At 45.0% G+C, this 17,535-nt stretch overlaps 1 protein-coding gene across 2 annotated transcripts in view; it reads left to right on the forward strand.

Annotated features, from left to right (window-relative positions):
* Positions 1–17,535, forward strand: part of YES1 (YES proto-oncogene 1, Src family tyrosine kinase) — a 73,667-nt gene that overhangs the window by 13,874 nt on the left and 42,258 nt on the right. The window lies entirely within an intron of this gene.

Below are 17,535 nucleotides of genomic sequence, written 5' to 3' on the forward strand. Positions count from 1 at the left end.
AAAGTGGTAGTCCACTAATAAGATATATAAGTGTGCATAGGAAATTGTTCATGTTTTGTTATCTATAGTCCGGCCCTCCAACGGTCTGAGGGACCGTGAACTGGCCCCCCGTTTAAAAAGTTTGAGGACCCCTGCCCTACAGGGAGGGTCAAACTTGGCCCATCCACAGCGAGTTTCCAGCAGTGGAAAATCTGCAAGTGAACTATGCTGCTGCCCTTAAAAGTCAGTGGGTTCCACTTGCAGATTTTCTTCTGTGGAAATTCTGTTTGCAGATTTTCCGTAAGCAAAACTTCAGCTGCTGGAAACCTACTGCAGACGTGCTATGTGGGACCCTACCATTAGGGTACATTGACACATACTATACTTGGGAATGTTCCCTAAATTCACAGGTTTTGACTTTATTTTTTTTGAAAACTTTCAGATATAAACATATTTGTTAATTTAGTGCAGAAATGCTGCAGATTTTCACTATCCATTTTCCCTGTTTTTCTTTTATTCATGTCAGTGATTCCCAACCAGGGTGCCTCCATCTGTTGCAAAACTACAACTCCCAGCATGCTCGGACAGCCTTTGGCTGTCCGAGCATGCTGGGAGTTGTAGTTTTGCAACAGCTGGAGACACTGATTCATGTAGTCGTCTCAATCCCTATCGGGGATTTGTGTGAGCTGATGGATCTGATCTGGCTACATGAGCTCACTGTTCCTGAGTGTGGGTACATGCTGGGAACCTCTCCATTTGCTGGTTTTCTTGGTACATCACTTTTATTAGGGTTTTAATCTAGATTTATGGCTTTTATCAATTTTATTCCCTATTATCTGTGATAGATTATTTGAAGTAAACTGCTCTACATATGGCGATGGAGGAAACAGATGGTTCATTTATGTCAGAGAAGAAGAATATGGAGAATATAGATGGGACATTTGCTAGAGAAAAGTGTGGATTTGGCTGGGAGCCCGGCCAACTCTGCGCAAAAGCTGTATGCTCAATGTTTTTTACCTGGAGATTCCCGTAGATCCGCTTAGAGTAAATCTGCAACACATCATAGTCATATATGTTAATTTTTTTAGATTTGGGGGGGGATAAATGTACTTGAAATTCTACTCTACCACACTACAGTATTTCTATGTCTGCCGCAGAAATTCCAGATCGCAGACTCCGCCAAACATGTACGTTTTTCGGACGAAATCTGTTCAAAAAAGCTTTGGAGACTACGCATTTCTAAAGTGTCCAAGCACCAACAGATTCAACCCATACAGTGATTCTGTAATGTGAATGGGCCCTTAGGTGCCCGTACACTTTCCGCTGACTTTCATCCCCCCCTTCATCCAGCTCACCTTCATCCTATTCCTCCGATACAAATGAATATTCACCTTGGACATGGGGTAAGCTGCTGCCAGAAAGCTCTGGTGGTGACTTATCTTTCTAAGGTGCTGTGGTTGAAATACAGCATGCCCGATCCTTCTCTCCCCAATCATCATCATATATATGGGGGAAAGCTGTAGACCGCCATACACATTAGACAATCCTGCCAAAAATGCTTGACTTTTCATTTAAGGACAAGTAAAAAACATAACCCCTATCCAAAGGATAGGGGATAAGTTTTAGATCGCGGGGGTCAGAGTGCTGGGGCCCCCTGCTATCTCCTGTTTAGAGCCCCGCCCCCTCCATATAGCTCTATGGGAGAGCTGTTTGGCAATCTTTGGCTCCCCCCATAGAACTATATAGAAGGGGCATGGTGGCCCCTGCTTTGGGTGGGCGTCATGATGGGCAGCTGTGAAAGAGAGCTGGGGCTCTAAACACAAGATTGCCGGGGGGGTGGGGGGGGTTGGGTGCCAGTGCTGGCGATCTAAAACTTAACCCCTATCTATGGGATAGTTTTTTTTTTTTTTTCATACTTGTCCTTTAATCTAGGTGAGGGCCTTAAGTCTAGACTACCGGTCTCCAAACTGGAGATGTTGCATAACTACAACTCCCAACATGCCCGGACAGCCAGCGACATGTTGGGGGTTGTAGTTTTGCAACATCTGTTGGTCCACTGTTCGTCTAGACCAGTGGTCTTCAAACTTTCTACTTTTTGTTAGAACTGCGGTGGAGAGCAATGCAGGTCGGGGGTCTCCCATGACGCCTACTAGATGTGGGTGTTCCATATAGGTATTCTCACTGTATGATGTAGATCCTTGAAGGAGCAGCCCTGACTACAAATAGCCCTGGTATGTGTGGATATTTAGTCAGCTGCAGATTTCCTGCAGTAACAGGACAAGATATCCTTCTCCTGGGCAGGGTGTGGAGTTCCGGATCACTTTCCTGCCTGCCATTGGTACAGCTCTCCAGCTGACGGATGAAATGTTTCACGTCTCCATATAAAAAGAACATATTCCTTACTCCCTTTTTGGAAGAAGAAAATAAAAATAAAATTCCCCCTCAGGCCTTCCCATCTCTATTCCTACCATGACCTTTGGAAAACGTTCCTGGTTCCACCTTGTTTATATTGTGGCTTTGTGCTTTTGTTTCCGCTCTGGCTCTGTTTGTTCTTTGCTTGGACCCAGAAGTTTGCTCCTGCTTTGTTTCAGGGCCGCTGTTGTCTTAGTTTTTTTTGGTCTTGGCTCCGGTCACTATTTTGTTTTTCCACAAACTTTTACGGTTTTGACAAGTTCTTATTTGGCATTGCTTACCGCTCCACATCATAGTTGTAGTAAATGTTAGATTTGTGAGGATTGACTGCCCAGATCTGAAGAATAGGGGTAAGGGGGACACGTGTAAGCCAGCAATGCTGGAGATCACCGTAAATACTGGTGATCGCAATACTGATGGGAGTTAAAGGGTTATTCCAAGTTAAGACATTTGTAGCATAGCTCCAAATGTCCGATATACAATAACTTATATTTTTTTTTTTTATAAGTATATGCCAATTACCAGAACGGGGCTACCCCAATCTTTCTCCCACAGCAGCCACCTTCACAGGGGGCACATGAGTTTGGGGGGACCCCGATGTCGTTGTAGGTGCAGATGCCAAAGTATGACCCTCATCAATTATATAAATATGCCAAAAATGAATAAAGTAGGAATACCACTTTAACCCCTTCCTACACTTTGATGTAACGAGTGCTCCAGGTAGTTGGTGCACGTGGACATCCTAGTACACCATGTTGATTGATCAGGCTCGGTCACTGCCTGGCTAGGGACTGGCAGTAGGATTGATGTAAGACACAATCATCTTTCCACTAAACTTGAGATCAGAGAGAACTCTGATCTAGGGCTGGGTGATATACCGGTTCATACCGAATACGGACATTTTTGTGCTGCACGATATGAATTTTAACCCATACCGCAATACTGGTTTGGCCCCTCCCCCTCAGGAACGAATGAATTGTCAGCCCAGTGCTGCGCTGTCCCCATCGGGGAACTAATCATATGTGACCTGCGAGCGCTGTTCTGCCCCCCCCCCCCCCCCCCCCAATTATCAGCACTGCACTGCCCCCATCGGGGTACTACTCGCATATCACCCGCAAGCGCTGCCCTCCTTGTCCTCCTGTTTGTTGCGGCCGCTGGCACTGACACCCTATACCAGTGGTCTTCAACCTCCAGATGTTGCAAAACTACAACTCCCAGCATGCCCGGACAGCCAACGGCTGTCCGGGCATGCTGGGAGTTGTAGTTTTGCAACATCTGGAGGACCGCAGGTTGAAGACCACTGCTCTATACTGTATCCCTATGCCTGGGCTGCAAAAGGTAAACAAAATAAACTTTAACTCACCTTCCCCGTTGGTCCGGACCAGCTTCCTAGGGAATGGAATGTCGGACAGCTGTCGGCCTATCACCGGCCGCAGCGATGTTCCGCCTCAGCCGGTGATAGGTTGAGCGCACTGTCATGTAAGAAGCCGGCTTCTTACATGACAGTGGGCTCAGCCTATCACCGGCCGAGGCGGAACATCGCTGTGGCCAGTGATGGGCTGACGGCTGTCCGACGTTCACATCCCCAGGAAGAGCGTAAGGCCAACGTAGGAACATGCGTTAAAGTTTATTTTTGTTTACCTTTGGCAGCCCGGGCATAGGGATACAGTATAGAGTGTCAGCGCCGGCGAACTGCAACAAAAAGGAGGATGAAGAGGCAGCGCTTGCAGGTGACGTGAGTAGTACCCCGATGGAGAAAGTGCAGCGCTGGTCTAATAATTAATTTGGGGGGAGGGATACCATTATATACCGTGGAACCGCCATAAGTTACAAAAATACCGGGATACACATATTTGGCCCTACCACCCAGCCTTACTCTGATCCTTGACACCTTCATTGGTGGTGCTGAGAGGAATATGGCAACTCTGTACAGGGAGGGCTCCTTTATAGCATTGACTGCCAGCCCTGGGGACACTATTGGACCAGCTAAGGGCCTCCAGGGCTTTCTCATGTAAAAACCTACAGGGCTAGTAGAAGCCTGTGTATAGACACAATATATTGTCATATACGTAAATATGTCTGTGCGTTATAAAATATTAGGATGTTAAATAAACCGCCCTTCATTGAATTAGAAAATAAAGAAAATGAAATATCGGTAAAGGAAATAAAGAAAAAAATGGCACAAAACATTTTATAATAAAAAATAAATAACTTACAATAATATAAGCAGACTTATTTGGTATTCTCTTAACAGTCACAACGTGTGCTTTAAATATATACAACTATCGTAGGTAGGTCAGGAATGAACAGGGGAAAAAATAAATGCTAACCTATATGAACCCTGTAATGTAGAAACACTGACTTGTCCCTCACAAACAAGACGCTGTTATAAAAAGAATGAAAAAGTTATTAGTTCCAGTATGGCGAGATCTTGTGTTGTCCTGAAGGGGTTAATAGCCAGGATCAGAGGTGACAGCTGTCACGCCCTCCCTGCACATTGTACGTCATCTCCCACCGCCTTACAATGTCCTTTGTCCTCACACAAACCTTTAATACTGTGTAACAGTTGTATAATGTATTCTTTGTTATATAGTAGATAGGGATATACACTGATCATGGTGCAGGTTTATATACTCGTCCATTAGCTTTGCCTTTCGGTCTATGGACTGTTAGTAACCGAATACAGGCAGAAGAACACATGGAGACTTGGGGAAACTCCACGGATTCCATAACTTCCTTCCTCCTTTTCCAGGCTGATTGACTAAAAAAGACAATGGACATTCAGAGCATGAAACCTACACAGGGGTTGTGGAAAAAAACACACAGGCTATCTAAAGCTGAATCTGTAAGTTCAACATACTCGTCCAACTAGGAATACAGTTTATATAGCGGCCTGTCTCCCCTCACTCCCCAATAAATGTGCTGTCTCATTGGACAGGAAAAAAAAAAAAAAAAAAAAGAAATCTCTAGAGCCATGGATACAAGGTGTTTCCCTTCTCTGTTGTCAGGGGAATTCTGTCTCTAGTAACAGAGCAGCATAAATTGCAGGAAGCAGCGGGCAGGGCGTTGCATGGGCTATGTGCAGGAGAGAGCCTGAAAAAGCCTGGGCTGTATACCTGCAAGCTGAGCCAGTCTGCCTGCTGAAGATGATCCACACTGTGCCTCAAAGGTAAAGCAAGGCTTCTCTCCTCTCTCAACACCCATAAAACACTGAGCAGCAGTCCCTTGTGTAAATACTGATGTACCTGTTGCTGTATGTCCACAGTGCTGCAGCGTGATCTCCCTCTCACTTTAGCTTCTTGGCAGCAGCAGCTCGGTGCTTTGTGTAACCCTTTCCTTGCTTTGCTGCTGTTTCTTTCATTTCTGCTTTGCACAGCACCTTACAATCCACTGCATTAGTAACCCCTGCTCCCTCCACTTTCCATTTAGTACTGTACTGTGTAAATCATCATCCTAGCTCTCTGTACTGCTTTTCTCCAACTTACACATCAGGGCCACAGTGCAGTCCCCACATGACACTAATATGAATAAGTGGAAACATATGACACTTATAATGTTTCCAGGACCTTGTGGATGGTTTCCAGAAAGCAACCCAAGGGTGGGGCTACTCTACCCTAACATTGATTTGACCTCCGCTCCTAGCTGTCCTTCCGCATGCAAGTTTCTGTAGACCTTGTGATATGTAATAAGATACTTGCTGTATTTGCACGAGGAGAACAAATAGCGTTGTTCTCGCCCGGTGGCGTTTAATCTGTACTTTGTACTCAGGACTTTCTTTTACAGTAATAGTTATTGCTGTATATGGTGAGTGTGATGGTCTCCTGTCTATGTAGCATAAATCCTTACTAATGGAAGCGGTTCATATGTTATAAAGCAGTGGTCTTCAACCTGCGGACCTCCAGATGTTGCAAAACTACAACTCCCAGCATGCCCGGACAGCCAACGGCTGTCCGGGCATGCTGGGAGTTGTAGTTTTGCAACATCTGGAGGTCCGCAGGTTGAAGACCACTGTTATAGAGGATCGGTCGGTGAATGCACCCTATGCCATAACTCCATATTAAATCTACAAGCCATTACTCGGAATGGCCGAAATGACACAGAAATTTATTTTTGGACTTTGCCTAATAATTTTCCTATAATAATATAGCAGACTTATATAGTTACGAGTCTTCTGTATTCAAAAAGGGAGTGACCCTTCTCTGCGGTGACAGACAGAAGGTGGTGTATGCGACTGGCCCGGCAGGGGGGTGGTGACTCCTCATGAATACACTGGACTCTACATAGGACAATTTATTCTGCTGACTGACCCACTTTAGGGTTTATTCACACGTACAGTATTCTGCGCAGATTTGATGTGCAGGATTTTCTGCTGCAGATTCCAATGTAAACTAAATGACCGAACACAGCTTCAAATCTGCGCAGTATACTGTACATGTGAATTAACCCTTAAGGGTTATTTTAGCAGTAGCTCTTAAAGGGGTACTCCACTCCTAAACATCTAGGATAGGGGATAAGATGTCTGATCGCGGCGGTCACGCCGCTGAGGACCCCTGCCCGGGGGAACGTAGGAAGGTAAGTGAAAGTTTATTTTCACTTTTTTTTGCAGACCGGCAGGATAGAATAACATATATTTCCCATTGACTTGCATGGGACTTTAAACATAAGCCCCGCCCCTGGCAAATGGGGGTGAGTAAGGGTTAAATCACCTATCCTATGTTGTTGACATATAAGTAACGTGTGCCAAGTTTCATGTTAATATCTTTAGCCGTTTGAAAGTTTTTGTGGAACATGCACACATACATACACACATACATACATATATACATACACACACACACGTTGAGTTTTATATATAGTTCACACCCGTCTGACTGATTTCCTGAATTGTCAGACAAAATATAAACCCACATATCAGGAATGGGAGGGAGTGTCAAACTGTAAAGGTGTCTGATCAGGGCACCTTACACAATTTTTGTGGGACGTTGGCCACAGGTGCTAGTGGCCAGAATAAGAATTTTGCCAGACGAGACTCCTGTGTGTCTGGCAGTCTGATACCCCCAACAGGAGTAATCTACCCCCACCCCCTCCCCGTGTGTGATATATGGGATGCGAAGTCCATTGTTGGTCTGCCGCAGCGCCACCCTGTCCATGACGTACTAGCACCATCCTGGGGATCTCTGGCGAAAATCCTGTCTGGAGAATCTATGCCATTAACCCGGTCTTGGGGTACGCTCATTCAATTTGTTTGGATTCCAACACCGACCCCCCCCCCCCCCCATGTCCCATTAAAGTGGTACTCCACTGGCCACTGTTCGGAAGTCATGGCCGTCACGCCCCCTCCCATAGACTTGCATTGAGGGGGCGTGGCCGTGATGTCACTAGGTGCATGGCAGACCCCCTCAGCGTGAAACATTTACTTCCGAACGCTGGCCAGTGGAGTACCCCTTTAAGTTCAGTTACAAATCTAAATTCTTTAACACAGATTTTTGTAAAGCAGATTTGCGAGTATTTTTTCACACTCTTTGATAGACCCTTGTCTTCCTTAGGCTGCATTCACACCTTGTTTTCAGCCTACGGTTGCTGAATCCGGCTCGGGGAGGGGAAAACCCCAGCTGGACCGACGCTGAAATCCATTTACTTTAATGAGCCGACTGGAGTCAAACGGTGATTCCGGTCGGCTCATTTTTTAACTGTATCTGGTTTCCTGACCGGACCTAAAACTGTAGGAAACTGGATACGGGTCAGCTCATTAAAGTGGATTTCAGCACCGGTCCGGGAGCGGGAGCTCCTGGTTTTCCCCTCCCCCAGCTGGATCCGGCAACCGTTGGCTGAAAACGAGGTGTGAATGCAGCCTAAGATTAGTTCCATGGTTTGGTTGAGCAATTATAGATGGTACAGTTCAGTACTCTGCGACCCATGGGAGGAAGCTGTCAGATCTGAGGCATTTCACGAGATGGATATTTGGAGCCATTGATAATAAAATGTTCCGCTTTACTTTTATTAATATCTCAATGTTGCTTTTTTTCCCCTTGTGCTTGAGTTTCTCATCTGAAAGTACACTTGACCTTTTATGGCAGGAATATTGGCGAACGCATGATGATGTTCCTTACGCTACTGTCAGCTTGTCAGTCTTCACACGTTTGCAGGAAGCATCCCGGCCAAAAATATGGTTTCCATAGCAATCTTGATACCTTTATTGGCTAAGCTGGGAAGTTGAGTTTTGATATCTTCATGAACCGTTCTTATCGCCTGTTTACAGTGCCCTTTTCAAGTGCCAGCTCCTTGAACTTTATTGTCTTTGCCCTCTCTTCATTGTCTTTATAACATGATGTGATATTCATGCAAAAGAGCAAGTTTTAATTTTGTTAGCTCCAGAATTGAATAGTTACAGGATGGAAATCTGACCAGTGGAAAAAGCCTGGATTTGACAATGTCAGCTAAATTGTAGATTCTTTAAAGGATTACTCCACTGTCCAGCTATCGGAACATATAGATCTGAACGCTGTGGGGGTCTGCCGCGCCCAATCGTGATGTCACACCACTCCCTCTGAATTCAAGGCCATGGGAGGGGGCTACGCCCCCTCCCATGGCCTTGAATTGAGAGGGAGTGGCGTGGCGTCACGGGGGGGAGCGGCCGACCCCTGTAAAGCGTGCACAGCATTCAGAACTAAATGTTCTGAACGCTGGCCAGTGGAGTAACCCTTTAACCATGAGCAGATGTGAGCCTTGCTGCTGTTTGGTTGTATTTTACGTACTTTGTGTGCCTGGCATGGTGGTAGGATGGTTCACTTTACATGATGAACTGACCATTTGTTTGGGTGGCCCAAGAGACTGATCATTTCTGGCCATACATGTGGGATTATAAGCTATTTGTGTAAAATATGGATGAATTCTTGTCTACTGCATCATAACTGGTTATTCCTTCGCACAGGGTGAAGCATGTGTGGTAAAGCATTTGTACAAAGCCTTTGATCGTAAGCTATACATAGGCTATTTAGTGCCCAAACATAATTTTTCTGAACTCTTAGAAAACCAAGCCACAATAACATGGCACATGTGCCTGTCTGGTGCAGAATATTATGTTGTGTCCCCACAGTTGTGTGCATATAGGATGCCAGAAACCAGTCAGCATTTCCATGGCATGTTTTCACTTATACCCACGGGATCAGTGGTTCTTAATAAAGTCCTGACATTCTTGCCAATGGTGATTAGTGGCTTACAATATTTTAATTTTTTATTTTTTTTTATGGTATGTTGAAATGCTGTGTTTCCACCGAAGATGTGCCATATAAAGTGTCTTTCCCTTTGAATGTAGATATAGATAAGACTTTGCGCACATGAAGTGACAGGCGACCTAGAACTTTTGCCCCCCCCAACTCGCATTGCAGTGTCTCACTGTATTCCTATGAAGTGCAGCTTCAGTCTGTGTGGTTTCTCCCTGTCTGCTATTACAAGTAGCGTGAAGCTATGTCTCATATACTGAATATTCTGCACATACAGAAGAGACAGGCAGTGTGAATCGTGGGAGTTTTAGAACTATGCAGCTAATCCGTTTTTGGACCTATCTACTATATCACTGCACTATTACACTTTTTAGATAATGCAGAATGAATTTCTTCAGCAGCACTCTATGCTTGGAGAGACATAGAAATAATCAAGGAAGGCAGTTGTCTGAGGGCATCCAGGAGGGAGTTGATAGGTGATGTTAGACTGGGTTCACAAATGTCCAGCTCAGTGAACCCAGCCTAGTTATTGGTGATCTGGGTGATGGTCACTTCACCTGGCTGCAATAATAGAGGGGTGCAAAGCGGGTCCAAACTGGGCTTAGAGAAAACAAATGACACTGCTAGAATGCTACTATATTGCTGATGAGTTAGTAAATATGTGCAAAACAAATTTCTCTTAAAGTGTTACTATCATTTATAGAGAGTTTTGACATGTCACTTGGAGACCCCCCTCTGAGTACATTGCAGTGAGCTTCACTCACTGGTCCGACTCCTAAAATCAGGCAGTGAGCGCCAAAGCGGAGAGTAAGGGAATCGTGCTGCCAGATAATTCTCCTTGTAGGGCTCTCAGCGCTGAGACCTCAACCGATCTAAACTTTTGAAATGTTTTTATAAATGCCAGTAACTCTTTTTAATGCTTCTTAAAGACTAAGCATTTCTTAAAACTGCCAATTAGAAGTCCAACCTAAGGGGTTATCCAAGTTTAAAAAAAAACGGCTGATTTCTTAAAAACAGCACCACGCGTGTCCTCGGGTTGTATGTGGTGTATTGCAACTTGGCTCCATTTACTTCAAAGTTAATGAGGTGTAATGGCACATATAACCTGGTGCTGTTTTTGGAAGAAATCGACTCTTAATTGAGGAAGGCTAAGCTCCTATTGTCTTTATCTACATGGTGTCACCCTTCACTGTAATGTTGTACAGATCACTTTTCAGCAGCCTCCTCATTATTCTCACATACAAGAAGTCTCAGCTTAGTTATAGGCTTAGTGGCCGAGATTTCAGGAATATTTTATAATCTACTGTAGTAAAACTTTATATTTTGTTAATCAATGTATTAGAAACATCTTTCTGATAACACGTGATTAACAAAAATGTATCTTTAGATGTTTGTTTTTTTTACTTTAAAAAACTGACCACTAGGGGTCTCCCTACATGTCCTGGCGCATAGAGTTCGGACTCGTGCTGGCCTGGCAACATGAATCCGAACTCTCAGTGCAGCTGGGACGCAGAAAAGCACAGCGCAGCTCCCTGCCTGTCAATCAGGTGGGAGAGAGCACTGTGCACGACAGGCCGAACGGCGCTGCCTGTGCCTGCCCATGGTGACAAGCCGGCCCGCATCCATGGACACCCCAATTCCCCCCCCCCCCCCCCCCCCCAAGAAAGGACGATTTGCGCAGTGCGACAGCACCCAAGCCCCCTCCCTCCCTACCTTGGTGACAAGCCGGTACAGCCGCTAGACAGCTGATCCCAGTGATGACAGGATGGTCCATGCAGTATTCCAGCCCCCGTTGCAGTTTTCTTAACTTTTCCGTATACTGAGCTGTATGGGGGCTAATTTTTTTGTGCCATAATCTGCTGTTTGTATCGGTACCATTTTGGTATTGATCAGACTTTTTCATCGCTTACTTCATTTTTTTCTCATGCTACAGAAATCGGCTGGGGGCCGGTGGGTATGGAGCGGGCTCGAGTCAGGAGTCCGCTCCATACACCCTGTGCGCCGTTGCCTTAAAATTAGAGGTCCTGTGTGAGGTGCAGAACTGCGTCTGTTCTGCACCTCACACTGACCCTGCTTGCCCGCAGCAGAGCTAAACACATGAAGAATGTACCTGCCCGGAGCTTCATGTCCTGGGTGTCAGGCGATAGGATTCCCACATCCTTGTCTTGACTGCTCTTGGGTGTTTAGGTTTTTTGATGCAGTTTTTAAGCGAATACCAGGAGGAAATTACTAAGTATCTGCCTTTCCTGGATTTATTCCTATTACCGTATTTTTCACCATATAAGACGCTCCGGCGCATAAGTCGCACCCAATTTTAAAGGGTGAAAATCTAGAAAACAAAGATTCTGAACCAAATACAATGTAAAGTATAAAACGGTGATCTTCAACCTGCGGACCTCCAGATGTTGCAACATCTGGAGGTCCACAGGTTGAAGACAACTGGTATAGGAGTTAATACTAGTGTCCCGCTGCTCCGGACCCGTCACCGCTGCCCTGGATGTCGCCCTCATCGCTGTCTCCGTGTCCCCGTCGCTCCGGAACGTCTCTGCTGCCCGGTATCCTCGCTCTCCGTCACGGCCATCACGTCGCTACGCACGCCGCTCCTATTGGATGACGGGACAACGTGATGACGGAGAGCGCCGACCATGCAGGGGATCCCGGCACGGAGCAGACACCGAGGAGGCAGGTGAGGTCCCTCCCGGTGTCCTGTAAGCTGTTTGGGATGCCGCGATTTCAACGTGGCGGTCCCAAACAGCCCGACTGAGCAGCCACGTTAGTGTCACTCTCGCTTCAGACGTGGCAGTCAGCTTTGATCGCCGCCTCTGAAGGGTTAATACAGGGCATCACCGCGATCGGTGATGTCCTGTATTAGCCACGGGTCCCGGCCGTTGATAGCCGCAGGGACCACCGCGGTATTTGCCGTATAAGACGCACCAACTCCAACCCCCCCCCCCCCCCCCAGTTTTGGGGAAGGAAAAGGGCGTCTTATACGGCGAAAAATACGGTATGATCCATACCTGGTTTTGGCTTTATCATATGTTCATATCATGTAAGAGAACACTTGTACATACATGTCTGTAGGAAATGGACTGAAAAAATTATGGCAATTGAATAAAAGTGCATACAAACTGTGAAAACTGTCCTCAAATATTATCCTTTGGAAAGAACAAATATTAGTTGGACAGGATTAAATAGTCAGTTTTATTAGTTATGGGGAGAAGTTGTGACTTTGCCTTTTATTCCAGGGTAGTTGTCACTGTAGTAATATATATATATATATATATATATATATATATATATATATATATATATAGACAGGTGGGGTGCTTGTACATTCTGATTATCTTGGAATAATATAGGAAATATAGGATAATGTACATTCTTTATTTTTGTATAAGGATACTCTACTTCTGAGTGCGGCTGATTGTGCCATGTGCACCCCTCGTAGGAGACGCTGCTGTCGCTACAGTGTTGTAGTGTCTTCACACCTGCTGGGAAAATTCCAGGGAACACATGTCTCCTTAATGGCGAAAGAAAGCTCCCCTGTTTGTTGGGATCTCCTAATGAAATGTCATCTGTCGGGATGGGATCTAATGTTACATGGCTGTATTTGGTTAGCTGTGGCCTCTATGTTTATATATGCCTTTTGTTATTGATGTTCATGTCTGAAATAGATCTGTAGTAACAGGCACTGTCAAATGTGTTATAGGCTCCCAAGGACTGCTTTGAGGGAGGACTCGTAACCAGCACCTGTTCACAAACAGCATTCCTTTAAAATAAAATAAAAAATTTTTTTTTTGGGGGGGGGGGGGTAAAAAGAGCAGAACTGATTTCTTTCAATGGACACTGTCAGATTTAAAAACTTCTTCTACAGTGCTTTGCTAAAGTATTCAAACCCCCCCCCCCCCCCCCCCCCGACTTGATTTTGGTGCCTCACAACCTGGAGTCAACATGGATAGTTTGGGGATTTAGACCATTTAAGTTACAGAACATACCCACAACTTTGAAGATGTTTTTTTTGAATTTTATTTATTGTATAGCAAACAACAAATAGGACAAAATAACAGAAAAAGTCAATGGGGGCGATTTATCAAAACCTGTGCAAGGGAAAGTTGCCCAGTTGCCCATAGCAACCAATCAGATTGCTTCTTTCATTTTGTAGAGGCCTTGTTAAAAATGAAAGAAACGAGCTGATTGGTTGTTATGGGCAACTGGGCAACTTTTACTCTGCACAGGTTTTGATAAATCTCCCCCAATGTGCATAACTATTCACCAGGTATGGACAAAGTCCAGTAAGTGAGGGTGGGCTAGCACTCTTCTGATAGGACAGAATAGAGCGCATAGGCATGCTATAAGACCGGAGGGAGCACAGAGGAGTCCTCTGTGAGACAGTAGGGAGCACAGAGGAGTCCTCTATGAGACAGGAGAGAGCACAGAGAAGTGCTATCAGACAGGAGAGAGAAAAGAGGAGTCCTCTGAAATGGGAGAGAACACAAAGGGGTCCTATCAGACAGAAGAGAGCACAGAAGAGTCCTATCAGACAAGAGCGAGCACAGAGGGGTCCTATCAGACAGAAGAGAGCACAGAGGAGTCCTCTATGAGACAGGAGAGAGTGCAGAGGAGTCCTCTATGAAACAGGAGAGAGCACAGAGTACTACTATCAGACAGGAGAGAGCACAGAGGACTGCTAGCCCACCCTCACTTACTGGACTTTGTCCATGCCTGTGCTTCAGCTTGGACAAAGCCATGATTTTATAAGCCATGATTTCCATAAAAAAGGAAATAACGTTTCCTTATGAAGTATATTAGAAAGGTTAATGTTTTGCCAAGATGGACAACATATAAAAAGTTTTTGTATCTGACAGTGCCCATTTCAATTTAGCAGCTTATGACTGGAAATTATATAAATGCTTGATCCATTGGGTCTGACAGCTGGCACCCCCTCTGATGGCCAGAATCGGGGACCCCTGTTTGTCAGCAGGCCTGCTGTTCTATGCAGAGTTTTTCCTAGACTTTCATACAAAAAGTACTTGATTTAGTCTGATAATTTTAGCAAGCTTCTTTATGGAATAAAGTGATTTATATAGTTACAAAATCATTATGTAGATTATATATAGTATTTCCTGCTAATCCGTTAGTAATGCACAGAAATCTCCAGGTTGTGATCGACTCTGTTCAGGAACTCTGACAGCTATTCACCAGTAAGGGAATAAACACATTGGCCGAGGAGACGTGTACAGGAAGGTTTGTAGAAGGCTTTTCCGATTAGATGTAAGCTTCTTAAATGGTAAGATGTAGAATTTGTTTTGCTGGGTCCGGTGCTGAAAATAGTGTGCACGAGATTCCCAGAGTACAGCCATAGCCTCTGGGTTACTCTTTCATGACACATTTTACATCTTGTATTTTCTACCATTATTCCGAGATTCCATTAGGGGCTTTTTTCATCTGTTTATTAGAGCGTATTAAAATAAAGCACATTTACCATTAGGCTTTCTTATAAACCATTGTCCTAGTAACAGCGTGCTGTAACCTAAATAACGATACTGTGGGTGTCCTGACAGATCTCATTCTGGAAAGGCCTTGTAGTGGTCAGGCATAGGTAAAAAGGCAGCCTGCACCAGTCTTTTCATGGGATGGAACATAGTGAAGATAGCATTGCCTGGTGTTACAGTGGGGCAAAAAAGTATTTAGTCAGCCACCAATTGTGCAAGTTTTCCCACTTAAAAAGATGAGGCCTGTAAGTTTCATTATAGGCATACCTCAACTATTGCTGGGCGGTATGACCAAAAATTTATATCACAGTATTTTTCAAAATTATGGCTGTTTCACAGTATTTTAATGAAATTTTTCCCATTGCGACTGACAATTCATTCGGGGGTGGGGGGGCGGGGGGCCCGACCGGTATTGTGGTATATGAAAAATGTATATTGTGAAGAAAAATCACACCGGTATTCGGTATGAAACGGTATACCGCCCAGCACTAACCTCAACTATGAGAGACATGATGAGAAAATCCATAAAATCACATTGTATGATTTTTAAAGACCCAGCCATCTTTCATCAATGCCCTTGCTGATGGAAGGAGTATTTCACTCAAAATCTCACAATACATGGCCCCATTCATTCTTTCCTCTACACAGATCAGTTGTCCTGGTCCCTTAGCAGAAAAACAGCCCCAAAGCATGATGTTTCCACCGCCATGCTTCACAGTAGGTATGGTGTTCTTTGGATGCAACTCAGCATTCTTTCTCCTCCAAACACGACGAGTTGAGTTTTTACCAAAAAGTTCTACTTTGGTTTCATCTGACCATATGACATTCTCCCAATACTATTCTGGATCTTCCAAATGCTCTCTAGCAAACTTCAGACTGGCCCAGACATGTACTGGCTTAAGCAGGGGGACACTGGCACTGCATGATTTGAGTCCCTGGCAGCGTAGTGTGTTACTGATGGTAGCCTTTGTTACTTTGGTCCCATCTCTCTGCAGGTCATTCACTAGGTCCCCCCGTGGGGTTCTGGGATTTTTTTTCTCACCGTTCTTGTGATCATTTTGACACCACAGGATGAGATCTTGCATGGAGCCCCAGATCGAGGGAGATTATCAGTGGTCTTGTATGTCTTCCATTTTCTAATAATTGCTTCCACAGTTTATTTCTTCACACCAAGCTGCTTGCCTATTGCATATTGTCTTCCCAGCCTGGTGCAGGTCTACAATTTTGTTTCTGGTGTCCTTCGACAGCTCTTTGATCTTGGCCATAGTTGAGTTTGGAGTGTGACTGTTTGAGGTTGTGGATAGGTGCCATTAATACAGGTAACGAGTGGAGGACAGAGGAGACTCTTACAGAAGTTGTTACAGGTCTGTGAGAGACAGACATCTTGCTTGTTTGTAGGTGACACCGAACTAGGGGCCACTCACTTGTTATCTGGTCCCAAATTTAGACACCGATGGAAGTCATGAGGATATTAACACGAGAGTATACTCTTGTTTGTAGGTGACCAAATACTTATTTTCCACCATAATTTGCTAATAAATTCTTTAAAAATCAGACAATGGGATTTTATTGATACCTCATATTTAAGGTATACCTATGATGAAAATTACAGGCCTCTCATCTTTTTAACTTGCACAATTGGTGGCTGACTAAATACTTTTTTGCCACACTGTATATAGACTGGAATCCAAATGCTTGTCTTACTTGGCACCAAAGAGAAGTTTTGCATTGTATGCAGTTTACACTCTATTCACAATAAGAAGTGTGTGTTTGTCAGCCAAGTGTAAATAGGAGAGATGCAGCCAAGATCACAGGACACTTTAAAAAAAATCTTCAGCCCAGTCTGAGGTCCACAGCACACTGGATCATGTTTTTATTAGGAATATCTCTGTAATTTGCCCATTTATGCTTTCCCTCAACCCTGACCAGTCTCCCTGTCCCAGCCACTGAAAAACACCCCACTGCATGCAGTCTTGACTTCACAGCCATGCCCCCTCCATTCATGTGTATGGGAGGGGGCGTGTTGGCCGACACGCCATACCCCTCCCATAGACATGAATTGAGGGGTATGGCGTGCTGCGGGAGATCATGGGCATCGAATCAGACATCGTATTCCCTGTTCTTTGCATAGGGGATAAGATGTCTAGCAGCAGAGTACCCCTTTAACCTCTAGGGGATGAAGGGCATACCTGTACGCCCTTCGCCCACTCCCTTTCTATAAGGTGGGGCCACGGCGTGGCCCCGCGTCATAGTGGGTTGAGCCTGGCCTCTAACAATGGCCGGGACCCGTGGCTAATAGCGCGAGCCACTGATCGCGGTGCCGTGCACTATTAACCCTTTAGATGTGGCGTTCAAAGATGATCGTTGCGTCTAAAGTGAAACTAAACTGCTGCCGGTTAGCTCAAGGGGTTGTTCGGGATCGCTCGGCA

This window comes from Hyla sarda, chromosome 5, assembly GCF_029499605.1.
Source record: "Hyla sarda isolate aHylSar1 chromosome 5, aHylSar1.hap1, whole genome shotgun sequence".
NCBI lineage: Eukaryota > Metazoa > Chordata > Amphibia > Anura > Hylidae > Hyla > Hyla sarda.